Source organism: Cinclus cinclus, chromosome 7 (assembly GCF_963662255.1).
Source record: "Cinclus cinclus chromosome 7, bCinCin1.1, whole genome shotgun sequence".
Taxonomy (NCBI): Eukaryota; Metazoa; Chordata; class Aves; order Passeriformes; family Cinclidae; genus Cinclus; species Cinclus cinclus.
The window spans coordinates 20,269,020-20,288,762 of record NC_085052.1 but is presented as its reverse complement, the minus strand read 5'-3'; positions in this window follow the sequence as shown (position 1 = coordinate 20,288,762).

Genomic DNA, 19,743 nt, shown 5'->3' with positions numbered 1-19,743 from the left:
ATGAGGCACTCTGCATTCTGTTCTCCCACCCCTCTATTCTGAAAAAACCCTCATGACTTTTGACTTTTTTACATAATGGTTTTGCCATCTTCATAATATGAAACTTCAGTAGTGCTAATTTTCTAAATACGAACAAATGGAGTTTATATTTTACTTGAAACAACTGCTTGAATCAGGTTTCCCTACAGATACAGAACTGTTAGTCTCTCATGGCATAGTCACCTCTGTTTTCAGATTTTTGGTACCTTCAGCAGTTGGTGAAAGCTGCAGCAGCTCCAGGATGGAAATGAGGACATGGATAAGTATTTGACACTTTGCTTGACTACAACTGTAAAAAATTCAGGTTGCAGCTCTTGATAATCTAAAAAAATAAGCTGCCAAAATAAAGTACAAAGTCATCGCTTCAAGAATCAATATAAAGTATGAAACTTCTGCAACTGAAGACAACGTGTGTGCTTAGCTTTCTTTTGTCCTAGCAATGAGGAAAGAATGGAAGTATACTTACATAAAGCTCTGCAGAATAATTCTGAATTGGTGCAATTTACTAAAATAATCAGTAGTAACCAAGTGGGTTTTTTTAAGAGAACTGTTGTTTATTCTGTTACAGTTCGAACTACCAGGTTTCAAAACTATTTTTGAAATGTCCTTTGTATGTAAGTTGCTTTCTATGAAGTTAACCAGAGGCCTGAAAAGGAACAGCTGGGTCCATACCAGCTTTTTATCTGAAGGGAAACAAACTGAAGTATATTCAGCAACATTTTTAACATGGGAGAAAACATGAGATTGGAAAACTACTGTTACTTCAGCTTCAGCTTGTACCTGCAGATTTTAGTAAGGTCAGTAAGGTAATATTTACTTTGAAATTCATTTGACTAAATTGTCTTTTCAGTGGTATTTATACCATACAAAAATCAATTATGTAGTAGTTTAATAGCTTGTTAAAGTTCACTGTTGCCTGTAGGAAGGGTGAGGAGGGAGTTCCCACAGGAATTCAGCAGCTATTTAGAATTGTTAAGAGTTAACAGTCTGTAAAGCTTCAATGCAATATAACCTTTTCTTTGTCCCTGGCTGAAGAGTATATTATTGGATGGAATTAAATGAAAAGAATGTCATACACACTTAAATTCACCTTTTTAAAATAAGTGAATGTCAGTTCTCCTAAAATAAAATTCTCATTCCCTATATTTCTATGATCTCTCATTGTGTTTGTAATATGCATTTAGACCTGTGTAGGAAGTGAAAGAAGGCAATAATAAAATGAAAAGTAACTTGGTGTCCTGACAGGAGCAAAATTATGTAAGTATGATTCTTCTGTGTTTGGAAAAGGAGCTACCTAGCACAGTTCCTTCTCTCAAAGGCAACCAAATTTGTACCTGCTGTTTGTGGAAATCATTTTCAGACCTGCTGAGCTGCACATGTGCTCAAATGGAGCATGCAGCACTTGGGTGTTAACCAAAATGTGCTCTGCTTTAGAGACGGGAAGTGCCTGTTTCTTTTTAACAAAGGCTACTTCACCCACATTAAGGGGAATTTGGGAAGAGGAAAGGAGCTGTCTTACTGATGGATTTCCCTGATTGCTAACACTGCTGGAATGGACAGTGACGCAGTGATGGTTGGGTAGGACATAAAAAGTACAGGCAGGATTCCAGAATACTGGAATTCATGCAGGTTTTGCATCTAATGTCATGTAGGGAGAGGGGCAGAGCAGAGGTGTAGGGAGAAGAGAAAGAGGAAAGCAAAAGAAAGGGTGGATTGGAATAGGAAGGAACAGATGGATATATGAAAAAGGCAAAATGAAAGGAAATGTGTGCATATCTTCACTCAGATGTGTCTCTTCAAGGAACACCCAGTAATCTGTCTAAATTTTCCTTCCTTCTTTCAGTGGATACATTCCTGTACAGAGATGGTACTCAGCAGCAATGGGGTGCTGAAGCTTTTGAGAAGGGATGATTGGCTGATGGAGGAAGTAGGCAATGTTCTTTCTGGGAGCCTTTAGTTATGTTCCTGCTGTGGCAAATGAAACAGTGCAGAAGCACTTATGTACTGCTGCTGTATGTATAAATTGACATTGGCCAAACTGGAGGTTAAGTCAGTATTTGTGCCAGCTTGGGTAAAGATAAAAACGTGCTTGGGATTTACAGACACCTCCCTAAAGCTAGAAGTGTTCTGGAGTCTCCTACCACTGTGCTGTCTCCTGTTCAGTGCTGTAGCTGGTAAAAAGCAAAAGTATATTTTCATCCATCTGTACTTGCTGCCTCTAGCATTTTATCATAGCATAGACCAGAATATTTTCAAGTCTAGTTACATATCTGTAAGGCTTTCTTAAGGCTGATTCTTCACCATTCTATCACTGATGGAATTACCTTTAGAGTTTCAGAAAATGTTTTAGAAAAAGCATGTTAGAATCAATTATATTTTAATTCTCTTGTTATCTGCATCATTCTTCTAGTTCTTAAAATGAATTTTTTTTATCCTTTAAAACCAAAACAATATAGCTTGGAAATGTTTTTAAGATTGCTTTTTCTTAATGGAAAAATACTAATACCAGCTATACAGTCACTTGGGGGCACTGATATTTTCACTAACAAGTTTGTGGAAGCAGATGCAAATGGAAGAGTTCTGCTGAAGAAACACAAACTTCCTTATTGTTATCAATAGACTTGTTTTAATATTAGTTCTTGAGTGAGTAAACACTGAGTATATTCATGAATTAGAAGGTCAAGTGTCTGTTTGTAAACTAACTTACATTAGGTTTGTTGAAGGAGAATTATCTAAAGTTTTGGCTGGCCTAATCCCAGATGATTCACCAGTTAATCACAGGCTTGAAAGTTTTATGTGTGTATATATTACTAATCAAAATAATTTTAAATGGGAACACATGAGAAAAGTGAGTACAATAAACAGTACTTCAGTAATAACCATAAGAATAATTTCATTTTGCTGAATTTTAGCTTAACTTCTCTACTACTCAGGCAAAATGATTGGGATGGCAATTTAGGGTTATCTATTATTCCAGGGTTTTACTCAAAATTCATACCAGTTAATGTGACTGTCAATTGAGGGAGCTCCTAGCATAGAATTCTTGCTGCTTACAAAAAAAACTCAAACTATTCAAGGTTGTCTTAAATTGCTGAAAGCACCTTAAAGCATGAGCATGTTAACAGAGAGTATCTCTCTAAAGGTTCAGCATTACTTTTGTTTAAGATCTCAAATATGTCAATCAAATGGAAGTTAATATATTACAGTTGTCAGCTGTAAGTTTTCAGAAATCAGGTATGTATTTTGAAGTGCATTTAAGAAAAAATAACCAGTTGTTCCTGGCACTATGTATTAATTGTTCCTAATAGGATAAAATAATGCATACTTTCCTTTTTTTTTTTTTTTTTTTTAAATCTCAGTTGACATAAAACAACCATTTCAGTGCTGTAGACTGGTTTTGGATAACTGCCCTTAGAGGCATAAAAGAAGCTATTTAATGTAGCAGATGAAGCAAGCCAGGCTTTTGACACCATACTCATCTGAAGAGAGAGAAGAAGGTATGTGTGTGGGAGTCTTAACTGATCAGTAAACTGCTGATTTGAACACAAGGTTGTAATTCATGAGAAGAGCTCAGTGATACAGGATGGGAAAATAAAATTGGAATGACTTCTCATAGAATGACTTTGGATGGTGGGTTGGGGGGAAGCCCACATCTCTCTAGTGGTTTCAGAATTGTCTATTGGCATACAAATTTACTGGGGCAAAATACATAGTGGAAGAGCTTTTAAGTGTTTATATGGATTATTTTGATATATCCTTGAGATGTCATTTTCTGCATTCATTTTTCATGGCCTCGGGGTTGCCCAGTTATGAAAGTCAATTTTTGTTCAACCCTATATTCATCCCCTTTCAATCCTAATGTAACAGTTAATTCTGACTTGTACTTCACGGTGTTTGGTCTCAGGAACTTGGGAAAAGGATGCAGAGAGGTAAGCTGAAAGCATAGTTGCACTTTCACCATGTAGTCACTATGGCTAGATGTGTTTGTGAGAAGGGAGTGCATGAGCTCTTTGGCAACTGAGTTGCCATACCTGCTTTTTGTGGGTTTATTGCACCGACACTTTACTTTAAAATTGATTAATGTGATTTCTTTGATCTGTAGGACATTGTGTTCATGGATCAACGAAGTTGAAAAAAATTAGTAAAATGTATCACACTGTTTTCTATCAGTTCCTGTTACAGAGGAGTAGTAAGTTTGGGGGATGTTTGCAAGGTCCTGTACGTAGAACTGCTTACTTTGAGTACTTTGTCAGTTAAGTCTCTTGCTTGTGGAGGTGCTGAGGAAACGAGAGAACACAAAGGAGGGCAGCAAAAAGCAGAGTGAACTCAATTTTGAGAGTGAGTAGAGGTGACTATTAATAGTCTATTAATATCATTAAGGTAGTAAGATAAATGAAGAGAGGGAATTGGTTGGTCTCAGATGGTAGGAGAAAGAGCAATTGCTTAAGGCTAAGGAAGGAAAAGTTTGAACTAGATAATAAGGGCAGGGGAAGGAATGCTTTAAGCAGAGAGTAAATGATGTTTTGAGGAACCTAAGGAAGAGTTTGAGGTACCATCGCTCTAGAGGTGTGAAATTTAAATCAGACGTGTGCGTTGGTAGGGTTTGGTGTGTAAAAGTTACCTAAAATTCTGGAGTTAGGTTGGGTTGCTTTAGCCTGTTTTTTACAGTTTTTGTATGATGCAAGTAATGCCTGTGGCCTTAACTAGCTTTTTTAATGTAGTCTGTACTTCCTCAGCCTGTTCACAGAGTTTATCAGGCAATGAGGGAATGTGTGCAGGAAGGGAGTGGGACAGGATACACTTTAACAGTAAAGCAGTTTGTCATTTTATACCAGCAACTATCTAATAATTTGGTTTTTGGTTTTCTCTTGAAGTCACTGCAGCTTCTCAGTACTGGATGACATTGGGAGCTGGAGTATTGCAGTGATAATGACTCTGTAATGCTGTAGAAAATGGCTTAAAGACCATGCTTTCAACCTTTCTGAAAAAATGCCTCTGTGTTGCAGTTAATGAAGCTTTGTTATAAAATAGCTGACTTGGGACAGCAGGGAAACCTTGTGCCCTCTTAAAAAGAAAGCTTTCAAGTATTGATATTGAAAGTCAGTGCAGCAGTATGTTAAGATATATTTAAAATAGTATGTGCCTTGTTTTGGGGCAGTCCTACTGTTCATACCAACCTCAGTACCATTTCTGGCATTTCAGAAAGGACAGCTTCAAACAGTCACTAGTGAGAGTCAATGAAATGGAAAAACTTCTTAAAAGTTTTGTCTTCGTTACTCTCTTGCTCATATCACGTCTTCCCCTCTCAGACCTGGTTTATCTTTGCAAGATTTGTTCTGTGCATCTTTCTCTTGGGATCTGGAATATATCTCTCTCTCCTGTGAATCAATTTCCTTCTTAGTTTTCAAAAAAGTTCTTGTTGGGTAATTAGATGATTCTGGGACATTGTGCCAGTTTTTAAGGTATGTCGGTGCTAGAGTCAGAAGAGACTGTTCTGATATCTGCCCTGCTGCATGATATGGCCACAGAATTTCACATAATCATTTTTATGTGTGACTTCTTTCTGCCTGAAATTAAATAAACAGCACTTGTCTGCAGCTATGATTAACTAAAATGTAGTTGCTAGTTTGCAGCCCTCCATCGGGGAGATGTTAGAAAAGTCTATGTTTTAACATAACACTTTTTTGTTTAAACAGCTCTTGGCATGCTGCTTCAGCAGGTATTGCTTTGAGATGGAGCAGAAGGAAATCAGGTATCTACATCCCAAATGGTCCCATTCCCCATGGTACAGAAGATGATGGATTGGTTTGGTATTCCATGTGCTTCTCCTGCTGAACTGTTTATTCATTATGAAAGCAGTTGTCCAGAAAGCAGTCCAGTGCTAGCAGCTAGGTAATGGTTTGGAATATCCCATCAGAACAGGAATTTATCAGAATCCTTTTTTTTTTTTTCCCTCTCTCCTCTCTCTTTTTCTTTTTTTATTTTTTTCTTCTCTCTTTTTCGACGTGTGGAATAGAACAGCCACTTGGTGGCAAAGCTGAACAGGAAGTAAAACATGACTCTGCTTTTCAGATTTGTCTGGAACTTGTTGGAAACTCACAGGATTATAAAGGCAGGCTGCCTTCTACCTACAAGGTTTTATTTCTGTTTGTAATTGTGTTCCTAAGTTCCTACAATCATAATGCTACTTGTGCTGGTGGAAGATGTTTGATTTGTTGAACACAAGATGTATCAAATCAATCATCTTTGCCATGAGGTAAATCAGGACAATGTGAATGTCTCTTCCGGAGTCAGTAGCAGATTTAGAGGCAATACCACATGAAAAAGTTTCAATGACAAGATAAAGGGCTTAGTGAGAGAGGCAACTACATATTTCTGCCTAATTAATATTTTTATATTGTCCTAATGAGAACTGTACATGCTCAGCACTTTAATGAGATAATATAGAATATGTCAGAAAAATAATAAAATGCCAAGGTAACTGCTAGCCAACTTCTTTTTCTAGCTGTTATCAGTAAAAATGGTAAAATAATTATTTTTAATGTTTTTAGGATGTGTGGTTTGTAGGGAGACATAATACCATTTTTCATATCAACCTGATGCATGGGGGGAGCAAACCCAGGAAGATTTCATCCATATGAGCATTTCCTTCAGGTAATTCCTGGATATAACTGGAAGTATTTCAGCATGCAGGGCACTAGGTATGCTGCCTAGAAGCTGATAATGTCCCCTTCTGGCACAGTATCATAACAATATTACACTGTGCTTTTTCTTTAATGAGCATTCTGACTGCATCAGCCCCTTTTACTTCACACCCCAGAGAATATGGCTGCAGGCTCCTGGGAGGAGAGAACAATTCAAATAAGTAAGACATCTCTCTTGCAACTGCACTCCAGGTGAGGTGAAAAGGAGATTCCTGACAACATTCAGCAAGGTCTCTGGCTCCCTGTGTGTCTGGAAATGTATGGACAAATTTATTTCTTTATATTATATGGGACTCTGCTGTTTTATGCTGTAAGAAATTCAAACTGAAGTTATTAGTGGGCTCCTCTTGATTTTAAATACAAGACTGAATTCATTCCCCCTACTCCTTGTTTCAGCAGATCTGCTTTAAGCTGATGTTAAAATCAGTAGGAGCAACATTTGCTTACTGCCCTTCCTGTCCTGTGCTCTCCCTGCATGCTCTGAATTTATATGCATTCTTGCTATGGAAGGAAATGAGCTTTTGTCCTATTTAAAAAACAGGCCCTTTAAACTGATTGTACAATGATAGACATTTGCAGAACATGTGGTATGAAGTAGTAAGTCCTGCTGCTGGAAATCTTAGCAATTTAATCCAAAATAGTCATCCAGGATTTTTTTCCATGATAGTCTAATGTCTCCCAGCTCTCTTTTTGCATGCATGCACATGTTTTACTTGTGGGCATGGAATTACTAGAATTCTGTTTTTCCAAAACTTTGGAGTCTTGCAAGTGTACTAATAAGTACCCCAAGGGTTTATAATTCTTATTCCCTTAAAATTTTCATTTGCTTCCTTGAATGTTTTTATGTGATGTTTCATTCAAAGTTTCTTGCTTGTACTTGCTTGGCTGTAAAATTAAAAAAGCAATGTGTCAATTTCAATGTCTTTTTGCTTAAGCCAGAGAGCTTTTCATGCTCAGCATGGCAGATCCTCACCTCAGGTGTCATCCTTTTTCCCTTGGACCTGAATGGGGCAAGAAGCAACACCTTGCTGGAAACCAGTACTTCAGGATGGCTTTTCTTTCTTAAATTCCTGGTTTATTGTGTAGGATAGATTGCACAGCTCAGTACATATTGTTGTTAGCTGGGATGCAGAGCAGCAACTCTTTTAGATAACTGTATTTAATCAAATGCAGTATATATGTATATATTTAGATGTTTGCTAGATCGGGCTGGTGTGTCAGCTAATATTTAAGTGATGCCAAATCTGAAGATTGTCAGTTGGCTGGTTGTTGTTTGGGTTTGCTTTGCTTTGTTTGTGTGCTTTGTGGGTTTTGTTTGGTTTAAACACAACTCATTTCTGTGATCTCAAGTACAGTGCCAATCCTACAGCCAGCCTCCACTGGTCCAACTGAGACGACAATAAATCAGAGGAGAGAGGGTGAGGTTAGTTGCTACAAAGGAGAACAGGAACTACTTAGCTTTTTTCATCAGCAAAGTTAATTTAATATGGAGTAGTCATAATGACCAGATTACCTTACATGTAGGAGAGTTGTACCAACCTTTTGGCCAAGGCAAAGCCCTGTCTTATGCCCTGGACCTACTGCTCTGCACAACATTTGCATGGTTTATATAGAACATAAGGGCTGCGATGTGCTGCCCTTGCCCAGAGCGGGCCTTGGTGCAGTCTCTGCCCCCGCCACCCTGCGCAGCTTTGGGGGATGAGGGCACTCCTGCCGCCGTACCCACGGGGGGTAGGCCCCATACCCAGGGGGAAGGTCGAGGCATTCGTGTGAATTATCTGACTGGGAGCTTGCTGCAAGCTGTGTCCAGGTTCTCACTGAGGGGGAACTTCTCTTTCCTCCTCCCTCTCCTGCCAGGTGAGGCGCTGGGTCCCTTTTGCCGTGCACGGCCCCTCCCTCGCTTCGCCACCCCGCACCCCCGCTCCCCCCAGCTGCGCCGCCGGCCCCAGGGCGGCCCCACGGAGCTCTCCATGGTGGCCGCCGGCCCTCGCCCGCGCGGGGTCGCTGGGGGCCGGGCCATCCGCCGCACCGCCCCCCCAGCCCGCCGCCCGCCCGTCCCGGGGCGGGGGCGTTCCGGCCGCCTCGCCCGCCTCCCCTGCTGTCCGGGGCGCGCCGGGAGGCCCCGGGCCGCATTCCCCGCCCCGCCCCGCGCCGCCGTCCCGGGTCGGGCGAGAGTCTCGCCGTGGTCCCGGTCGGGGCCGGGAGCTCCGCGCGCTCCCGCGGTGCCCGGCGGGCGGCGGCGCGGTGCATGCCGGGCCCGGGGCGGACCGTCCCCGCGCTGCGCCAGGAGCCGCGAGCCGCGCCCGCCGCCATGTTCCGCCGGGCCGCCGCCGCCCGGCGCCTGTAGCCGCCCCCGCCCGCCCCGCCGCGCCCCGCCAGCCGCCGGCGGAGGGGCGGACGACGGCGCTGCCGCGCCCAGCAGCCGCCGCCGGAGCCCGGCAGCGCTCAGCGATGTCCGCCAAGGAGGGGAGCAAGGTGCTGCTGCTGACGCCCCACGCCACCAGCGAGCGCGCCGTCAAGGGTGAGCGTCCCGCTGTCCCGCAGAGGGAACATGGCTGCGCGGCGGGGCCGCGACCCCCGCCCGAGTGCCGGGGCCCGCCTGGGGCGCGGAGGGGCGGCCCGGCCGTGGGGAGCGGTGCCCTCCATGTGCGGGCCGGGCTGCCCTGCCCTCAGGCAGCTCGGCACCGTGCGGAGGCGTGGGATGCCCGCACGGGCGTGGGAGTACCCGGGGTCGGCCGCGCTGGAGCGGGGAGACGGAGCCGGGCGCGGGCGGGCCCGTGAGGGCGGCGGGGCCGCGGGTGGAAGCAGTGACCGGGGCCTGCGGGCCCGGCGCGTCCCGCCCAGATGCGCTGCCCGGAGCGTGTGCGGGGCCGGCCGGGGGCACCGCCGGGCTCCGGCCCCTCCGCGACCCGGCTCTGCGGGGCTTTTCCGCTGTCTGCGCAGGGGAGAGCCCTGTAATTGCAGACGCTGCCGGCGCCGGGAAGAGCGAGTGGGAAGGTGCTGCTGCCCGCTCTATCGGCTGCTGTTCTCAGGTTCCAGTTCTGATGGAGAATATTCACCTTGATCTATTTCTTTGTGGCCTTCCTTAGTAATATCATGGGGAGCCGTGAAAAGTCAAACGTTATACTTCTTAGGAGAAAAGGTGAAGCATTTTATAGCAGATACATTCATCTAAAACTAGGGTGGTCTAGCGACCAAAATGGTATAAAATAGCTCTTTTCTCTGAACCGCACGAAATGTATCGTTTTAGTTTTTGTGGGGTGAATGATCCTTTGCAACCAGAGCATCTTGAAATATGTGTGTTAGATCTAAGTTGATAGTTAAGGGTAGAGCATAGGTAATGCTTCAAAGGATTCCGAGGTTGTGTTTATTCAAGTTACACATCATTTTATTTTGATCCCAGTGGTTTTCATATTGCACTGTATTTGATGGTGTGGACAATTGTTATGCCAGGCCAGGTGTATACAAGCAGTCTGCTTTTAAGATTGACATTCTTAGGAACACAGTGTCTGACTGAGTTCAAAAGGATGCAATTCTGGTTGTTTAACTTTTTATGTAACAGGGGGCCTTGAGAAATGAAAAGGATGCATTTGTCCTCAGCAGGTGTTAATTAAAGCCTTGGAAACCAGTTGGATGTTTAGGACATTGGCATGTTTTCTAGTAAACTGGAAAGCTTTACTTGCAATAAGTTGTTACTCATTTGGAATTGCTTAACTTCTTGGTTTGTTTGAACAAATTGTAAGGGTGAAAGTAGAAAATGTTAAAACCACTCTATTGGAAACCTGTACTCCTTAGTGCTACTTAGATGTGTGGTGGTTAGACCTGCTGAATTTTTATACCTTTACTGCAATTTGTGGCAAGAAGTTAAGTTCTTGAAACAGTGTAGAAGAATTAATAGTAAGTGATCAGATACTTTAGAACACAATGGAAAACCTGCCGATTTCCAATCACTTCATAATCGTTCAGCTTTAATTAAGTGTTAAATGTGACCTGTGCATCTGGTTGTTTAAAATTGTAGTTAAGACTTGCTTCATTCTAAGCAGAATTACTGCCTGAGTTTGCATTATTTCTTTGTACCTAGGTGGTAGGATACAGAACTATTGTGAAGGTGATTGGTTTTGGATGGCTCCATCTGCCATAATTGCAGCCAGTTCCTATAGCAGCATTTTTCTGTACCTTCTGTTGACCTGTCCTATCCATCCCTATCATGCTGAATCATTGGCTTCTGGAGAAAGCCTGGCCACTTGTGCCAAGATGTCTGTGTTATTGATACGAAGGACAGGCTGGTTTGGTTTCTCCTCCCCCACTAGGTGCAGTGCAGTTGGAAATATTTTTTTAGACAGTGACCCCAGAAGTGCAAGATTGCAGGTTTTGTCAGTCCTAAGTGGGAGTATCTATGCAATTTGTTGAAACCATGCTAAAATGTGACAAGAGGGATGTCACATCCCTCTTCACAAACAGATGCATTGCCTCTCACATACCAAGAAACATTCGCCATACTCTTCCTATTATACAATGAATAGGTCTTTTATAATGCCTCAGACTGTTAAGAAAAGCCACAGAGAAAATGTAGTAATATTATCTGATTTGTCTGTGTACTGGTCTGTATTTCAGCTTTCATGCTCTCTATATACCCTTTCTTTTGGGGAGAAAATTTGAATTCAGGACCTAAAGGTTGCTGTTATTTGCATTGTTTATCTTGATTTTATTCAAGTTTTATTTTCTTCCTCTGTATCACTGGAAGAGGGGGATAAAGAGCAGAATCCATTACATTCCAGAGGCTGTGAGAAACTGAATTCTTTACCAGAGTATGTTAGCAGAAATGGGCAAAAATATATATGTTAGCAGAAACATGGGCAAGAGATGCTCACCCAAGAAGAAATCAACGAATTACTGTATCATCAGTAACTTTTTCTAATAAACTGTCCCCCTTCATGTTTTAACTTGTATATTTAACAGTTGATGGGAAGTACAAATATGTAAAGAAGTATCTGAAAGGCTATCAGATGCATTATGTCATATCAGAATGATATATATAAAATAAACATAATAATAGATTTAAATAAGCAGTCTAGCTGTGTTGTCTAGCATATCTTTCCAAGTATGAATTGTCTCATCAAAGGTCATTGATTGCTTTTAAAGTGTATAAAAAGCTCAAATTTTCTTTTATATGGCTTAGTTACATTGCCTATGTAATTTGTACTTACAGAGTTTTCTATAAATTAGTGGTTAGCTGTGGAACTGAAAAGCTGTCTAAAGTCAGCTTTTGCATTTGGTTCCCAAAAGTCTTGTGACGAGGCCTTTGTTACTGTTTGGTTGGGTTTTTTTCCCTCCAAATAGGGATGAAAAAGTGTACATGTTGTTTCAGTTCACTGCTTTCTAAGGCACCCTCTCCATCTTTGAAAGATACTTAGTGTTTTACTGTCTTGTGGAACAAAGTAGTTCCCTTTGTTATGTTCTGTCAAAATCTTTTTTTTGTATCAACTGCTGTAGGTACTTAAATCCTGTATCTGGTTCTTCGGTTAGCCTTTCTTTTTGGAGGACAATTGACTGACTTCAGTCAGCTCGCCTCACCTTTCAGCACATGTGACTTTCAAACTTTAAATTTATCAATGTATCTTTTCTCCTGAAACAACTGTTTCACAGCTTGTAGTAAAGTACTTTTCCCTGGTGGGGATGAAGAAGTGCTTGGAAGCTCACGCTGGTAGGGTGGTCCTGAGCATGACAGGGATGAGCCTTCATTGCCTTTTCTTCGAGGGCAAAGCATCAGGGCTTCTGTGACTCACTTGTGGGTAGTTACAGCCCAGAGTTGTACTTGGAAGTTCCTGTCCTCCAGCATTACGCTTTGTCCACTGCGGCTGTTGCTAGGCCCTGGGACGCAATCCACGGGACCTTGCCATGCCGACCTAATGCTAAATTTGGAGATGATGTCTGTTCTTCTGGAAATGGAAAGATTTCAGTATTCCTTTGTTTTGGATAAAAGTCATGGTACAATCTGATTGGCAGACAATCATTTAGATATTAAATGGAAGCTTATTGAAACAACTCTTTAGAGAAACCCAAAGAAACGTACCTCATATCCTTGAACAAGCAGGCTCTCAAATTAAGGCTCTGAAAGATACTTTTGAACAATTATGCCCATGTAAGGAGAAAAAGAAATAATTGCAGTATTTAAATTTATAATTCAGAGTCTGGTTTTAAAAAAGGGTAAAAGGTTAGAAGTTGACAGGCAGTATGAAGCATGTTTTAGAAATTTTGTAAGGCACTTATACTGCTGGCCAGAAATTATTCTAAGATGATCCAGGAAAAGCAGCAGTGTGAAGAGACTATTAAAGGGTCATATTAAAAAAAACCCAAAACTAAAACTCGCAGTTTTGTTTTGCGGGAGAGACAATGGAATGGAACTGAATTCTGACAAGTAAGCGTTTGACTGGTCTTTTTTTTTGTTTCAGGGGATGTTTAGAGTGGATAAATCTTGAAATAACAACCCCAAAAAGCTCACTGAAAAATGGAAGCCTACTTCAATTTTAGTAGGGCAAATTGGCAGTTGAGGGCTGGGAAGGTAAGACTACAGCACAAAAATCTAGCAACTGCTTATATGTGTGCTTATTGCTTAAGGAACTAAGGGCTCTCTTGCACATGAGCCAGTTCTTATTGCTGAATGGATCAAATAATTTTCTCATTGAAATGTAAGTGGTTTCAAAATGTATCAATGAAAGAAATGTTCCCAAAAAGTATCCCAGGATCTGAAGATATTTGTCTGGTGGCTCCAAAGGAATTCTTTGGGGGTTTTGGGTACAAAATTGTGGGTTTATTTTCCATTGCCTGTGGCATAACTCATCTTCTTAGTCTGAAAGACGGAGCTTGGCAGCATTTAAAAAAAAAATTCTAGATTTAACTGGACAGCTGTAGATCAATAAGTTTAATTTAAACAGATGCATAGTCCTTGTAAGAAAGTGTGGCCTAACTATATCCCCAGGAAATACAGTATTAAAGAGGAGTTGGTACAGTTTCATAGATGAAAATCAAGAGAAATCATTAGAATGTTTTGAAGAAGCCAGTGAGCTTGTTGATCCAGGCAAAACTATTCATCATGTTTCTTCACTGAAGTCTTTAAAGTAAGGAGAAGAGGAAATATCCTCTTCTGTATCAAAATTAGTTAGGAGGGAAAGGATGTTGATAGGTGATAAACTCCCATGGTGGAGGGAGGTTAACATCTGTCATCTCTGCTCTTTAAATGTGTTGATAAGTTCTTTAGAAAACAGAGTGACTAGCAAATAGTAACACTTCTATAATACAGGACAGCAAACTTCCAGAGATGCTTCAGTACTCCTGCAAAGAAGTTGTAGGAGATGCTCTTAAGAGAAAGACAGGGCAGACTGTATGTACAAAGGACAGAACAATTTTTTCTCAAATGTAGAAGGGAGTGAACTTGGGAAAGAAATATTAGGATCTGTATGGTTAATATTCTGAAAATGTTAATGCAGCGGCAGTCAACTGGTCTGATAAGAATTCAGGGAGTATTAGATGACCAACTTAGAAAAAAGGGATTGCACCATCATGCCATTATGTTTGTATTATATGTGCATCTTGAACAACAGCACGTAATTTTGTTCCATCTTCCTGATTTTTTTCTTATCTAAAGACATGTTCAGAGGCACAGAGTGGCTTTTGGGCAAGGTGGAATGATAAAGATGACAAAAATGACAAAAATGACTTTCTGATTTGGAAAAGGAGTGGTTGAATAGGGGAGAGAGTTAGATATTTCTTACCTTATGAAGAATATTTAATGGAAAAGTTGAATAGGAAGTAGTAATAGAACTGTAGTTCTTGTCTCCCTGTTTAAAGGAGAAATGCAGTACCAAACAAAATAGAAAATGTGAAATACCTTTCCACATAACAAGTAATTTGAATTGTGTAATTCATAGCAATAAGGTGCAGTGGAGACAAAAACTATGAAAGTGTCTATTCAGAATCTGAACAAAATAGTGAAAACAGTTCTAGCAGTGGTCATAAACATGGTGGTCTGGATGAAACTCTAGAGAAAATCCTTAAACCACCATGTTTCAAAAAGAGTATGGAGAGGGAAAGATCTATGCATCCGTCATTGCCAGAGGTGCATTTAAGCACTAGGTAATCATTTGGCATAATACAGTGTGGCCATTGTAATGGCAGGAGTCTCTTTAAATACTTTTCAAACAAATGATTGTATTTTTCCGTTGAGGAACTTCCAAAAACATCAACCAAGTTAATTGAAAAACTACACAGTATGCAAGATGAATGAATGCACCATGGCATGCAAGATATATCCATAATTTCATTTGAGATTTAAATTTCTATAAAACTTTTGAGACTGCAAGTACATGGTAAGTGAGGATGTAATAAATAGTACCTTCTGTGGTGTTATAGGATTTCAAGGTTTACAGGGCCATTTTTTCTTGCTTCTAGAATGCTGGCTAATGTAGCAGGAACCTTGCATTCAAAGAACCCTTGGGATAGTTTTGGTAATTTGCAAGAAACTGACTTTGCTGGCTCTGTGCTTTTTTTCTTGGGGAGAATAGGGTAACTTGTGGTTTTGGTCAGCATTTGATTGTAGCTTTCTGATTCCTGTAGGTGCAGCTGTGTATTTGTGCTTATCTAGTATTTTCAAGAGTGCTGGTCCACGGACCATCTGCCATTCCTTTATGCCATTTCTTTTCAAATCTGTTCTGCCAGTGCAGAAGAATAACTGGATATATTCTGTCCTCACAGCAGTTATGGGTGCTGCATCTTTTCCTTCCGTAGAGATGTTGGTAGAGGTGTGAAAACTCCAGGGACAAACTGTAAGATGTAAGTAGGTGTTAGGCTTCGTTATCCTTCTGTGTGACAATACATAGACAGCAATGCATCTATAAAACCAAAAGACCACAAAAGGTGACTAAACGACAGAAAAAAACACAGATAATTTTGCTATCATGGTAATAAACCTGCTGAAAAAATTAAGGATGCTGGCCTTCCTTTTCACAGGGCACCATGCTTGTATTGCTACATGGTGGTGCTGCACTTGGTGGAGATAAACGTTATATATACTGTTTTATGTATACCTATCACCAAAGCAACACATTCTTTGCAAACAGAATGTCTGTGTTTAGTAACCTTAGTAATGTGAGGTGAGACTTCAGCTATGAAATCCAAAGCATTCTTAAAACAGAAAATGCAATCTGGGATATTGAGCGGGTTTTAACAGCCAAAACTAAATTCATGAAACATGCCATGGACTCTTGATGATAGAAGAAAAATGGCTAATTTTCTTTCACTCTCAGAGAAAAATAATTATTTAAGTTTTATGGTCGTATGAACAGAAACAGTTTTGCTTATAAAAGTACAGTGCCTTGTACGGTTGTTCTCTGATGCTTTTTCTTACATTAGTCCAGGAGCTTTGATCTCATCTTGTTTCCTAAGTCTGTTCTAACAGGGTGTCTCTTGATGCAAGCCAGATTTAACTGTTTTACAATGGGCATATATATATATATATATATATATATATCAGTGTGGTTTAAATTTGCAGTATCTACATGTAAGATTTTATTAGCAGCTACTGTTGTATTTAGTTACCAGGCAATGTGAGATCTGCTTTGAGTCTGTAAGTAGCATGTTTGTGTTAGTTGCCATATTGCACCTCTCAGCAGGATTATTATATTGGTTAAAGTGCTACACTAATGTAGTTTTTCTCCTTTGAACTTTTTACTGTGTCCTGGGAATTTATCCCTTCAGATTGGTGCTAATCTTTGAATCTCCACAGCATGCTTTATTGTAAGGTATCAATGTACCCAGAGGTACTGACTTGTGGAAAGTCAGTGTAGAACTAAGTTTAGATGTTTTGCTTTCTATATCCCTTATTAATAATGCAGTGTAAAGGAAAGGTGATTTTTTTCCTCTTTGTTAATGCATATTCAATTAGTAATAAAAAACTATCAAAATATTTTCATTAACAAGTCCCAAAAGCTATTCACTGTTTTTTCCTCAGCACTACTGTTGCCATTTTTTGATCAATATATTAAAATTGTATCATCTGTATGTATTTTTAACGTGAAATTGATTAATTTTGACTAGTAAGCAATGGCTTGTTTTAGAAAATCTTGTCTGTGGTTGTAAATCATTATGTGTTACATTTGTTATTAACACCTATACTTTTACTAATAAGATACTGCAGAGTGTATTACTTTAGAGATTCATCTGTAGATACATTTCTGTTGTTTAGCCTGGCTGGGAATGGAGGAGGAGAATCCTTTAATGCCCAACACCATGTTATTTCCTTAGGGTAATTCCTTTTTATTACCATTCTGTTACAGTCCCGAGAGCACAGGTTGTGCACAAAGACTTTGAAACATGGATTATATTTGTGTCTTTAAACAAACACATCATGCTGCAATTCTTTTTCCTTAGGCTATAACAGTCTATGACTACTTCATCAAAAGTTTAATTAAACCCATTAGTTTGCAGAAATTGTCTACATGCTTCAAAAATCATCATCCTTAACCTTTTAAAAAGTAGTTGTAATTTTTTTCAAAGGTATGCACTCTAATACAGTGGTAACTTTTGCTGAAACAAAAAGTATAAAATGGAAAGAAACAGTTTTTCTAAAAAGTGTTACTTTTTATTTACTGGGTGATACAGATCGTGGCTAAAATCTTTAACCATATTTTATTCTGCCTTCTCTTAAAATTATTCTTAAGGAATCCTTCTTGAGTAATGGGAAAATACATGTCTTGTGTGAAAAGGATTTTGTTAAACTGAGGAACTAGTTTTAAGACTTCATTTTTTCATGCGGCAAATATAACTAGAGATGCTTAATTGCTTCTCATACACTGCTGTGGGTCTTGGGCATTATGGATAACAAACGCCTGGATATAGAGTTTTAAATCTGAGTCTTGATTAGTATATTAATTCAAGTAATTTGAGACAGATCTTGACACTGGAGTAAAACAGCTGTTTTTTTAGCCTTCCAGAGAATAAAATTTGATGGACAAACTCAAAGCTTTATTTTGTTAGTAGATATAAGAACTTCACTAAGAGAAGAAAATTTTATTTACCATGGACTTAAAACCCCTGAACCGCCATAAAGAAGAGATGTTGAATTCTGCAGCCTCTGGCAGTTGTAGTAGGTTACTGGTGATTTGCACTTAAGAGAATGCAGAAGGGGTGGTCAGCTCAACAGATTCTCTGCCACACCCTGCATCTACTCAAAAAAAAAAAAAAAAACAAACTCCCCAAAAGAACAAAACAGTCATCTTTCACCTAAGTAGAGCTGAACAATACTAGGCTTCATGAAGCTCAGTTCTTACAAAACTGTGTCTTGGAGGTGACTGACTTTGGTTCTGGGAAGGTGTGTGAGATCTCTAACGCTATTGAGGGAATTAAAGCAGAAATCTTCTTTGTGAGTTTTCTGGTCTCTCTTAAAAAGATGAGTTCAACTTTGAATTGCTGAAGGCAGCTGTGGGCCCACAAATAATGTATTAAAAGAAGTGGGGCAAGAAAGAGCCTGAAACTAATTCATTTACGGGTTGATATAAACTTCCAAATAATGTAAAAAATAACATTAAGAGAATCTGAAGGTTGGAAAGTTAAGTTCAGAAAAGTAGTGACTATTAGAACTGGTGATTGCGTGGTCATGATTAAGTGCTTTTAAAAATCAGATAAATTTATTTTGTCGAAATAATTAATTTCTCAGATCCAGGTTTATGTTTTTAAACACCTGTGCATAGAACAGAAGTGATTGTCTTTTGGCATCTTAAATTAGTTAAGTTTATTAACATTTGGGCTACATGGAATTTTAACATTTCTGCATGAAACTAGAGTTGTTGATAGAGGAAGCTGAAGGAAAAGCATCTAAAATTTCCCTTTTGTTAATCAAATATGTCCACAAAAAAGTGGTGAATCCATTCTACACTGTGTAAAGGCGCATTTTGCAGCTTCTTCCTACCTAGAAGCTTTAGTAAGAGGAATAGTAGATACATCTCTGGTTTATTTTCTAGAATAATTGAATTTCAGTGAATGTATGTATGATTTATGCATCAGGTCTTTTATTGATAGATTTTTACTACTCCATAAAACAGAATGGTAGCAATGTGTTACTGATGGTCTAGAAATCGATTTAAATTAAATCAGAGCGTGTTTCAGTACCTAAGCTTTGATTTTGGAATGTAAAGTGTAACTTCAGAGAGTAAGAAATATGAATACTCTATCTACAAGTGTATTTGTGCTACTTCTTCTTATCTTCAAATAGATGTGCTCCTCCCATTTTTCTCTTTTAACATACAGTATTTAAATGGTGAGAAACAGAATGGTTTTGCTTCGGTTGCAGTTCATTCTTTCACCGCTAGTGTGATTGAGGACACGGTCAGATTAGTTTTATTTCCTGAAACATCCTGAGTGCCGTGACATTGCTTAATGGCAATTCTGTGGTGTCCTCTTTTTGCATGGCTCGCATCCATATTTCACCTGTGCAGTAACTGAGCTGCTACAGACTTGCCAAATGTGCTGTTGATCCTGCTTCAGTCCCCAGCCACTGCTTACTAACTCCTTTTATTTCTAGTCTTTCAAACAGTATTGAATCCTTTTCTTGCTATCTTTGCATTTGTTTTGGTGGTTCTTTTTTATTTTTTGGTAGAGGGGTTTTTATGTATTTTTCCCCTGAGGCTTGGATGGTCAGATAATTTTTGAGGCTTTTGAAAGTCTGGGTGGCTATTAAATGGATAATCCTGCATCACCTGTACTTCATGAGTCCTTCGGGGAATGAATGGTGGTATATTGGAGAGAGATCATTTTCCTTTGCAAAGTCAGTTTTTACCATTCCAGATATTGTACATATTACTATGCCTTCTAATTCTGTTTTATAGTTTCTACAGCCTTGCATAATATAGATGCTTCCTTTTTTTTTCACTCATACACAGCACTATTCCAGATTTTAACAATGTCGTAAAATTCCTTGGTGAAAAGATAAGTTTGCTGCTTGGGATAG